The sequence below is a fragment of the Lathyrus oleraceus genome, chromosome 4, assembly GCF_024323335.1.
Source record: "Lathyrus oleraceus cultivar Zhongwan6 chromosome 4, CAAS_Psat_ZW6_1.0, whole genome shotgun sequence".
NCBI lineage: Eukaryota > Viridiplantae > Streptophyta > Magnoliopsida > Fabales > Fabaceae > Lathyrus > Lathyrus oleraceus.
This window is the reverse complement of record NC_066582.1, coordinates 237749195-237760959: the sequence shown is the minus strand read 5'-3', so window position 1 is coordinate 237760959 and position 11765 is coordinate 237749195. Positions and strand designations below refer to the sequence as shown.

The 11765-nt window shown below is 39.8% G+C and overlaps 1 pseudogene; it reads right to left on the bottom strand.

The window, feature by feature from the left end:
- Positions 1-2870: 2870 nt before the first annotated feature.
- LOC127136844 (probable LRR receptor-like serine/threonine-protein kinase At2g23950) lies at positions 2871-6470 on the bottom strand (annotated as a pseudogene).
- Between the last annotated feature and the right edge of the window lie 5295 nt (positions 6471-11765).

The window sequence follows — 11765 nt, the reverse complement described above, 5'->3', positions numbered from 1 at the left end:
CAAGACAAAACGACAATGATTATTGGTCGTCGCAACCAAATCAGGGTTCGGGAGTCGATTACGCGAGGGGAAGGTATTAGCACCCCTCACGTCCGTTGTACTCAACGGAAACCATTAGGTCAGTTGTGTGCATTAGTGTTAGTTGAAATGTTAGGCTTTTCAAGTTATTAAGTGGGAAAAGAAAGAATATAAGAGAGAAGAATATTTTTGGATTTTTGACGAAGGACTAAACCTAAGTTTTTTATTAGTGGGCCTGACAAGATTTACAAATCCTGCTCCTACGTATCTCAATAGAGAAATCAAGGCTTACGTAGTTCTGGGTAGAAAAGTGTTTGTTTGTTGGTCGACTTTAGCGAAAGCTACTTTGTGTCAAATCGACGAAAACATTGTTGGACTACCCAAAACAGGTGGAAAAACATTGCCTTGCATTGTTTTGAAACAAAGTACCTTTCGTTTGAGAAAAGGTTTGAAGGGTTAATCGCACGGCGGCGAGAAAAAGAAATTGATTGGTTTGATGTGTTTTGAGTAATGGCGAGAACTTGGATGAGCGAGATATCCATCTCGAATCCTAGTCTCAGGAGTGCGCGGTATACACCACGTTCCATTTCCATCTTATTTGCAAAAATGTTTAATAAGCATTAAGTGTTTTTGAGGTTTGATTGAGAAAGGGTTTGAAGAAACCGCATTGACAATTTAAAATGATGGCGAGAGCTAAGATAGGCGAGGCATCCGCCTCAAATCTTAATCTCAGGAGTGCATGGTATACACCATGTTCCATTTCCATCTTTATTGAAAAGTGTTTAATAATGGAATTAAGTATTTTTGAGTTTTTGTTATGAAAATGACTTGACATTAGATCAAGCATTTGATGAAGTTTTTGAAAGAAATGGAATAGAATGGGAAGAAGAAATGGATTGATTTGTTTATTGAGAAAATACTCGACGTTGGATCGAGTCATTATTTTTTATCTTTTGAAATTGTTGATTTTATTCTTGTGTTAGTAGCTAACTAAACAGTCAAAGAAATAAAATAGTAAAATTATTACACATCGGGGGAGTGGGGTACATTTTGTCAAATGGGGATTCAAAATACTGGAATAATTAAATCGGGCCCAAACAACAAATAATGCAATGTATGAGTGTAAGTGCAAGAGAACTGTCTCATTGTAAGAAGGCCCAAGAGTAAGCCATGTGAAGAAAGTAAATAACACAACAAGTTATATTTACAAAACACTTTAAAAATTAAATCGAAAAAAGGATAAAATCGGGATTTGCACGGATGGAAATTGAGGAACACACAAAACCTAAATAATATGCTCAAAGCCGGTTTGCACATATTGACAACAATTAAAATGTCATATGTGATTAATCGAAACGTGGTGAAATACTATCAATATATCGATAAAAATAATCATGGATAAATAACAAGAAAATTGTCAAATCCATAAATTAAAAATCGATGTTTAACATTAAAATCGATGAAAACCAGGGATTGAACCCGGAACCTAGGGTTTAACAAACAATGTTTCTGCCACTAGGCTAGAACTATTTTGTTATTCAAACATCGCCTGCATTACTATAAATATAATAAACAGGCACTAAATATAATTAAATAACAAACATAAGAGTAGGAGTAACAGTAACAGTAGCAGTATCAAATGAAAAGAAGATTGAACGCAAAAGAAAAATCAAATGATGCACATGGAAACAACACAAAAAAAAGAGAATTCGAGCATGTGAGTTACCGAAATACCAAGGTTGCTACCGCTTTGCGTTGTTGTTCCTACCGGTAACGGAACTCTGTAACGGAACTGAGTCGAATGCTGATGTTGTTGTCGGAAGAACGTCGAGTTGTGATATGACGGTTCCGGTTGCAGCCTTTCAGGTTGTAACAAGGGTGGCGGAGGAGAGCTTAAGGGATTTGTGGTTTTTACAGCTGAAGCGTGGAGTATGGAGGGTTGTTTTTGCCGTTTTGCTGTCAAAGGATTCTTAGGAGTTTTTCTTCTTGAACAGTAGCCGCCCCTTCACGCTGAGAATGTTCTTGCTTTTATATTCACCCTGTTAGGATTTGGAATGGGTCACTGAGATCAAAAGAGTATTGGAATTGGAAATGCTTGTGATGTTACCAGCATGTCTATCCTGTTTTGGTGCTTATTCTGAAAAAGGTAACCTGTACATTGTACTTCTTATGTGAAAACGTTCTCATTTTTGTTGCTTGTGAACTTTTACTTCCTTACCAAGTTATTTTACTGCAGTGAAAATGGAAAGCATCAGCAGGTCCACTGTGTATCTTCTTCCTCCAAACTATTGCCTCATGAACTGTGATTAGAATACCGCTACTAGTGTCAATGTCACTACCACCATGGTCCTTAAAAACAGAACCAAAACATCTTCAACTGTGTAGTTGTATCCGTATGACCGTTGTCCATGATTAGAATCAAACTGTCTATCCCCGACATCATCTGATACTTTGAATTTGTTGACATCTTGATCAATAGGATTGATATCCATATTTTTCTTAGACTGAAATTGATTTAATGTAGAGAAATCATGATGTAAGAAAGTGTTTGGTCTTAAAGACCTGCCAAAATCCTCAATATCTCTAGGAGTCGCAACTTGGCTAGATTGAGATGCATCCGGTGTGCTTATCTTGTTTATTAGAGTCTAACTCCATTAAAGAAGGATCCTTCTCAGCTTCATTAACAGACAAATTTTGGTATCTGCTATTTCTTTTTCAGATTGAGATAGACTTGCTAACTTTGCTGCAGTTTCAACTACAACTGGAATGAGACCCATGACTTGCAGAGTGGTTAACAGTAGACACGTTATTGCTCTTAACTGCAACCATGTATGGTTTGACCCGAAGGAGGTGACCGGCCTTTCGCATGATGTCAACAACGCGTGCATGGTCAACCCGAAGTGCAAGGACATTCAGAACATCATTGATAAGATCAGGATGCTCTTGCAAATAGAAGTGAACAGCCTTGTAACCCAACTCCACATTAGCGACTTTGGCGATAACACCTTTAAATTGCATGTGATCCTATGCTTCAGGTGAATGGTTCATGATGGTTGTTGCAGCATTATCAAACTCATCATATTGGATATACAAATAGGTCGGTTTCTCCCAATGTTGTTGTTCATCACAAGCTCTTATGAGTTTAGGAATATTGAGTCGGGTTGCAAATAGTTTGATATGCTCCATAAGTTTCTCTGGACGGTATCTAGCATACATAACTCCCAACTCGGTGAATATTCCCATATGTGCCCATTCTAATCCTAGGCCATTCTCCACGAGGGATATTAATTCGTTGAAGCGAACTGTTTTGGTAATATTCACTTGTCTCTTCCAAGTCATCCACCTGAATAATAATGTTCAGCCCGCATATCTGGACCAAACGGAACTCCTCTTTATCAACGAAGGCGCATATTTGCTTTGGCTGGAAACATTCCTCTGTCCTATCTTTGTCAAAGTCGTGAAAGTCAGAATCCGGGACAATTATTGAGATCGGATTGGCTCTTCCGTGTTCAAATGGAATGCCAGAAACATTCAGAGATGCTTTCCTACATGTCTGTCTTTTGACTTGACAAACATCAAGTTGCACCTTTTCTTTCTCTTTTAGAGCTGCAGCTTCGGATGACAACTTCATTTCTTCGAGTTTCTTCCTAATTACTGTCCTGGCTTTCTCGATCAATAATTTTCTAGCGTCAAATGCAGGTGGAGAGGTATCGCGTAAAGCACGGACTGTAAATGCATTAATCAACACTCTTTTTCTTGCTGTATTTTCCTAACCCACTCAAGCATAGCACTTTTTTGATTCAAGGTTTTCCCGAACTCGAGAGCTATCATTCCAGTTATAAGCTCTAACAAGAGAATGTCGAATCCAAACACATCAGTTTTCTCAGATGATTGGCCAGTGGATAGATACTCCGGCGCAATGTGCCCAACAGTGCCACGGACTGCAGTGGTGACATGGGAATCAGCATGATCGAGAAGCTTTGCAGGGCCAAAATCACCAACAATAGCCTCGTAATCGTCATCCAGAAGCACGTTGGCAGCCTTTACATCTCTGTGTATTATTTTCGGATCACATTGCTCATGAAGGTATAGAAGGCCCCTTGCAGCTCCAATTGCTATCCTCTTTCTTGTGTTCCAATCTAAAACTGGTTTTCCTCTAAGCCTGGAGGCCACACTTCCGTTAGTCAGGTAAGGGTAACCCAGAAGTCTTTCGGTAGGAGTAGCACAATATCCAATTAGGCGGAGTAAATTACGGTGAACTGCCAGGATGATCATTTCCAATTTTGTTTGGAACTGTAACTCGCCAGCACTACCATTTACATCTTTCAGTATTTTCACCACCACCATTGTACCATCTCCAAGCTTCCTCCTATAAACATTGCCAGAACCTCCAGCACCGAGTATATTCTTGGAGCTGAAACTATCTGTTGCATGTTGGAGCTCTTTGAAACCAAGATTTTTAAGATTCCCTAAGCTAACAACAACCTCCTCTTTATAATCACCAATATACAAGATGGCTCCATGCTGTCTTTTCTCTCTATACCAAAAGAGCTCCAAACACACGATTAAGAGAAAAACACAACTAAAGCTGACCCCAAGAGCAATTGCTAGTTTTTTGGGCTTGTGTTTTCCTTGTGATGATACTTGAGAGACAGGAACAGGCATAAGGGTGACTGTTCCAGAGCAGCCTTCAATAGATTTGCTTATACAAATTAACGGGTTTCCAACAATATTAAATGACCTGGCTGGAAACTTGGGCAATGGTCCACTGAGATTGTTATAAGACAAGTCCAAGAAAGTAAGTTGTGTAATTTTGTCTAGCGAAACAGGAAAGGGTCCAGACAAACTATTGTTGTTCAGCCTTAGGTACTTGAGACTATTCAAATGACTGGGAGAAGGTGGAATGATTTGTTACTTGAAAGATCTAAAGTCTGAAGCTTGGGTAGAATTCCAAGTTCCGGTGGTATTTTCCCTGAGATGTTGTTATTCTGCAGTAACTTTCTTTACCCAGTCCCTCCTATCAGCTTCATTTTCAGCCTGCAGTGTATATGATTTTGAGGGAGAAAAGGTGGTTAACGGCGTCAGAAGGAAGAGAACGAACCACCTTTGTTAACTCTGCTACGACTTGCACCAACTCCGATTCCATTCTCGAATGACTGCAAACTGTTGTACACTCTCGTCTAATCTTAACCACTTAAGAGCAGGAATGAACATGAAAATTTCTGCCGCCGCATTGACTCTGCATGCAACCTGTTATGCTGTTCCTGTGCAGTATCAGCATCGGCATATTCCTGAAACTGTGCATGTGAATCGGCCTCTAGCTTGGAATAGAAAAACCTGGCGGAGCTGAAACTTGTGCTCTTGAAATAGCAGAAAGCCTATTGGAAGAAGCTATTGAATGGGCATTGCTTATATTTTCAGCTTCCTTAAAGTTACTGGTAGGAAAACCATTTGCAATAAAAGTCTCTTTCTGCCAGACTCTGATTGAGTGTGTGGCCCTTAGGCTATTGCTAGCTGAAAGCATAAGACGGATGTACATCAAAAGTTTGAATTTCAGATTTTTCCTGCCTTGCAAAAGAGAACCTTGACTAGTTATTATTTTGAACTTTCCAAGAACTAGATTTTTAAAGGACCGGGTTGGCTATCAGTATTATCACTCAACAACTTCACTATATTATAAGGTGATGTTATGGAGTCATCCCAGGGATCAAAATCAATGGACAGGATATTTGAGATTATACTACTTTCGCCCTTATCAATTGTGACAGCATCATTTCCAATATTAACTGTTTTACTAATTAATCTTCCAATGTGATGATCATTGCTTTCATCATGAAGCAAACTGTAAGAGCCGGTACTGTCTAATTTCTCATAATAGCCATTGCATAATGCTTTAGATCCACGAAACCGTGATTCATACCCAACTTCAATATCTGTGGCTAAAAAACCAGTATTTACAACGGTACAAGGTTCACCAGACAAAGTACCTAGCTTTACAATTTCTTGAGTAAGATCATAATTTCTGGAATTGAGTTGCTAAAGTTCAGCTTCCAAATGATCGAGACTGGAAAACGATTCATTGTGCTGCTAAGAGTGTATTTCTTCATATTTAAGACCGGTACTGGTCCTGTCAACAAATGCTTCGAAATCTAACTCAAGTTTCTACAACTGGATACCAAACACACTATTTTACTTGCCACCTGCAGTAAATCACACTCATACTTCTGTTTCATGACTAGAGCATCTAATTCTGCTGTGTTTAAAGATGCTTGAACCATATGTAGAAGATCTGAAATTCTTGATTTCTCAAACTCTACATTTGTGACCAATTGCTTGAGATGGACCAGCTCCTGCCTGTTCATATCAGAATCCTGCACGTGGAGTTTGTATTTCACCTTGTTGTGTGGGGCGAGACCATTCCATAGTTTGCAAATCGAGAACATGTAAATCATTGTAGCAAGTTGCATGTGAACCCCCTCCGAAGATGAGCAAGTATCGCTCCACATGTACAGCAGCAGCATGATCAGACCTTGGGGAAGGAGACACTCCAACGACATCAATTTCGTCCCAAGTCATAGTTTCCAAGTCCAGAATATGCAGGTCATTCAAGAGAGTCCTTTTTGCATCTTAGAAACTTCATGTATTCATGTGATGAGATGTTTTTTTTTATTATAAGTTATTCATATGCCATGTACATGGATGATTATGATTGAATGAATGAAGTGATCGAACTATGAATGAGTATGTGGAAATTCTTGAATATGAGTGGAAATTTTTTTAATGTGAATGAAAAAAATATGAATGTAAATTTGGAACGTGAAAAACGTAAAAAAATATGAAATAGTAAACATGAACAAGAATGAAGGATATGAAGGTGAATGAAGAAAGAATGCAAACGAGTGATTGATGGGGAAAAAATTTCAGGGCCAAAATCGGGGTATGACAACTGGAAGATCCACTTCACTAATTACTATTTTGCGTGAACCTCAAAAGCTTTAACGATTATACCACTATACCTCATGGGCGCTCCTTGGTAAGATAGCTTCGACAAAGTTGACTTCGAAAGGATATTCAGTGACGACCTGGTGCCAACACGCACGTTTGACAAAGCATCTTCCTTGTAGTTCATCGAGATGTGCAAAGCCATATTATGGTTTCTGCCCTCCTTAGGGAGTTCTTCGTCGCAAAAGCTGAGATTGTTGCAAGAAGTGATGTTGGCCACAATGTGATCAAACTGATCCACAGTAACATCATGTTCTACGAACGCTTGTTCTAGAACTCTCTGCAGTGCTTCTCTTAGTGCTTCAGAATTCATCAACAGAGATAACACTGAGGATTTTTGAGGGGGTTTGGAGCAGCTGCTCTACCACATTAAACTTACTCCTTTTGATTAGTTGGAGTACCTCATCATCATTATTGGGTTTCAAGTTGCTGGATTCACCAGACTTATCTTTTGAACAGCCAACTGGGTCTACACTAGGCACCTCCAGTTTCTTACTAACAATTGTTTCCTCTTTATCCTTTGGGAACACCGGCCCAAACACTCGACCACTGCGAGTCACCTTAGTAACATCAACAATGCTCACTACTGAACTAGTCGTAGGTAACGGGACCTTTTAACCATCCTTAATCATTGTAGCATTATACTGATATGGCACAGCTTTATCAGATGAATACGGGACTGGGCCCGCTAACCGTATTACCAACGGTGATACTGATCTTTGACTGTTGTTGTTACCGGAGTCATACTGGATTACCAACTGCTCTTGTTGCTTGAAAACAAGCACTATGACATTTACGTCGTCATCTACATGACAGGATTGAACAATTTGGATCATGCCTTCATCCATCAGACGTTGGATGTCCCTTTTCACAATTTCATAATCCCTCGGGTTAACACTATAAACAACACAAGCATCATGGTCGTGCTCACATTCACTTACCATAAAAACATCCTTATGCATCTTCACTAAGGACCTCCTGATAAAACGCACATCAAAAACTTTGAATTCTCCAGGACAACCGTCCACCATATTCACAGAAGAGCTCCCATGAGCGGGCAACGGGTTTGCTTTCACATTTGGCGCACGGTCCTCAAAGGACACCATACCACTTTTCATAAGCTTCTGAACCTCATACTTCAATGGATAACAATTTTCAATATCATGTCCGGGTGCTCCTTGATGAAAAGCATAACGGAGTTCAGGTTTATACCACCAAGGAAGTGGTTCTGGAATCTGCGGAGGGTTCCTCGGTTGAATTAAGTTCTTGAGAACTAACGAGGGATACAGCTCTGCATATGACATAGGAATCGGGTCGAAAAAGACCTTCCTCTCAAAGTTCTGTTGATGATGATTGTTGTTGGTATTGTTGTTGTTGTAGATGTTCGTTCGTTGTTGCGGTTGTTGTTGTTGACGTTGTTGTTGCTGAATTGGTGTTGCTTGTTGATTAGAAAATACTGGAATTACCAAGGATACTTGATGATGATGTTGACGGGGTGGTGGATTCCTTCTGATTTGAGGCCTCCTCTGCCTCCCACTGATTATTGCATTCGTCTCATTGTCCTTCTTCTTACCAAAATTGCTACCATATCTCTTGCTTGTTGACGCCTCATCTCTTGACAAACGTCCCTCTCGGACTCTTTCCTCAAGCCTCATCCCCATGTTTACCATTTCGGTAAAGTCACTGGGGGCACTAACAATCATTCGTTCATAGTAAAATAAACTCAGAGTTTTCAAGAAGATCTTTGTCATCTCTTTTTCCTCTAAAGGAAGAGTGATCTGGGCAGCCAATTCCCTCCATCTTTGCGCGTACTCTTTAAATGTCTCTTTGTCTTTCTGAGACATAGACCTCAGCTGGTCTCTATCAGGCTCCATGTCCACATTATATTTATACTGTTTGACGAAAGCCTTTCCCAAGTCATTGAAAGTGCGAATGCTAGCACTGTCCAATCCCATGTACCAACGGAGCGCAACACCAGTCAAACCATCTTGGAAGTAGTGACTCAACAGTTGATCATTATCCGTCTGAGTAGACATCTTGCGAGCATACATCACAAGATGACTGAGCAGACAAGAGTTCCCCTTATACTTTTCAAAGTCAGGCACTTTGAACTTCACTGGGATCTTGACGTTGGGCACTAAGCACAACTCAGCAGCACTCTTTCCAAATAGGTTTTTACCTCTCAGTGTCCTCAATTCCTTGTGCAGCTCAAGAAACTGATCTTTCATTTCATCCATCTTCTCATAAACATCCGGACCCTCAGACGACTCAGAATGATAGATGGTATCCTCTACACGAGGCAAGGTGTGCACAACGGGAGGTGGCACGGACATGACCGGGCTAGATGCCGGCATGAAGCAAAAGTAGGCGCAAAGCCTTCAGGCACAAAGTTAGGCGGCATTCCCCACGGGAATCCGGAAGGCATAGTCGGCGCGAAGTGGGCGGTAGCAGCAGGCATGGTAGAGGTAGTCACCTCTGAAATAATAGTCCTCGCGGGAGGAGTTGCAGGCGTTGGAGAAGCTTGATTCTGAGCAGCAAGAACTGACTCCATCATGGCAGTCAAGCGGGTGATCTCGTCCTTCAGCTCTCTGTTCTCTTGCTCTAAGTGCTCCATGATTTTCAGATGATTGGCTCGGGTATTGTACTGGTGAGTCAGCTTGGCTAAAGCACAGAAGAAACACCAATCAGACATCTGTCGAAAACCTGCTTATGCAAATGATGCATGAAATGCAATGCTTGATTATTTTTATTTTCAAGGAACTTACTATGTCATTCGCAAATATATATATATATATATATATATATATATATATATATATATATATATATATATATATATATATATATATATATATATATATATATATATATATATATATATATATATATATATATATATATATATATATATATATATATATATATATATATATATATATATATATATATATATATATATATTTAAATGGCAATTGCAACAATTTGATATGATAAAAAAATCTATTTTTTATTTATATAAATTGGAAGGATTACACTGAGTACAATTTCAGAAACCAAATGAAAAATACAAGAGAAAAGGAGACTAGTCATCCTAAGGATCCCTAACAACAATGTTAGAAGATTTGGCTGAAGGGGCGGACTTCCTTCGAATGTGACGGGTCTCGGTCTCAAAAGAAATCTTCATCCGAGTCTTCTCGAGGACAAGCTGATCAACAATCTTCTTCCAAGCAATGGAAGGATGAGGCATGCTAGAAGATGAAACCCCGGGCTCTCTCTGTCTCTTCATCACTCGGTCTTCAAGTAGCTCAATAAGTGCATATTTTTCCTTAGACTCCAACTGCAACTCTTCATGCTTCTTGCTCGAAGCACGGAAACGCTCTTCCCACATATCCTTCTCTTGCTTCATCTTGGCGAGCGCGTCTTCCAACTCCTCTATATCTTGGTTAGGGAGAGTTAATGGCTCAACCACAACCATAGACATAGGTCTTTCGCAAGGATAAGGCATCTTTAACTCCATAGCTCTCTTCTTCACCCAAAGAGTGTAAACTCCCAAAGCTACACAATTGCACGGACCAAGCTCGGATCTTCCTTTCCTATGCACATTATGCCAAGCATGCACAATCTTCTGCTTCAAATGTTGGGGATCTTTACCCTTTTGATAGAAAATACCTTCTAACAAAATGTTATTAGGTTTGTCTCTCAAGGGGAACCCAAGTTGACGGCGAGCCAAAGCAGGGTTGTAGTTAATTCCTCCTTGTGTACCAATGAGAAGCACATTAGAGAATTCACCACGACTATCAATAATATCCAAACCGATCAATGACGGATCATACCAAACTATATCATCATCAGTGAGAGACATAAGTCTCTGAGATCACCGTAGACATTATTTGTTCTCTACAAAAACATGCGTCTAAGGCAAGTGCGAAATAAACCACTTGTGCAGAAGAGGAATGCAACAGACAATCATTCCACCACCCTTAGAATTCCTTAGATGCAAAGAGAAATACATATCACCCAACAAACTAGGCACAAGATTCTCAATCAAGAAAAGTCTAATGGCGTTAACATCAACAAAACCGTCAATGTTAGGGAACAAAGCTAATCCATAGATAAGCAACACAAAGATAGCTTCAAAATCATCCACACTACCGGCTTGAGTAAAAGCAGTAGCTTCCTTGACGAGGAAATCAGATGGCAACCCAAATAATCCTCCTTTCTTCACCCAATGAGCCTCTATCTCAGACTTCATCAAGTGAAGAGCTTCAACAATAATACTAGATCAGGGAATCTCCTCCCATCCACTAAAAGTCACTCTACTAGAAATAAATATCCCCAAAAGATGAGAATACTCCTCCAAGGGAGGCACAAGCTGATAATCTGGGAAATTGAAACAATGGTATAGGGGATCATAGAACTGCACTAGCACACTCAAGAGTCCTTTAACCACATCAGCAGACAAGATAGACAGAAGCTTCCCATGACGTTGTTTGAAGTCCAAGGGATCTAATACAAAAGATGCTAGCTTCCTTAACTCTTTCAAGTCGGGACATCTAAAATTGTACTTCTTAGTGTTCCTTCGTCCATAATCCATGGTCTGAAAATATTTTCAAATGATACCTTAGTTCCTTGAAATTTTCGTGTGATGAATGTTATGATGTGCATGAATGCAACAATCACACATAAGGGATCACACACAGGGCAAACAAACAAAGGTCAAGGGATGAATCAAGTCTTTGTCAAGA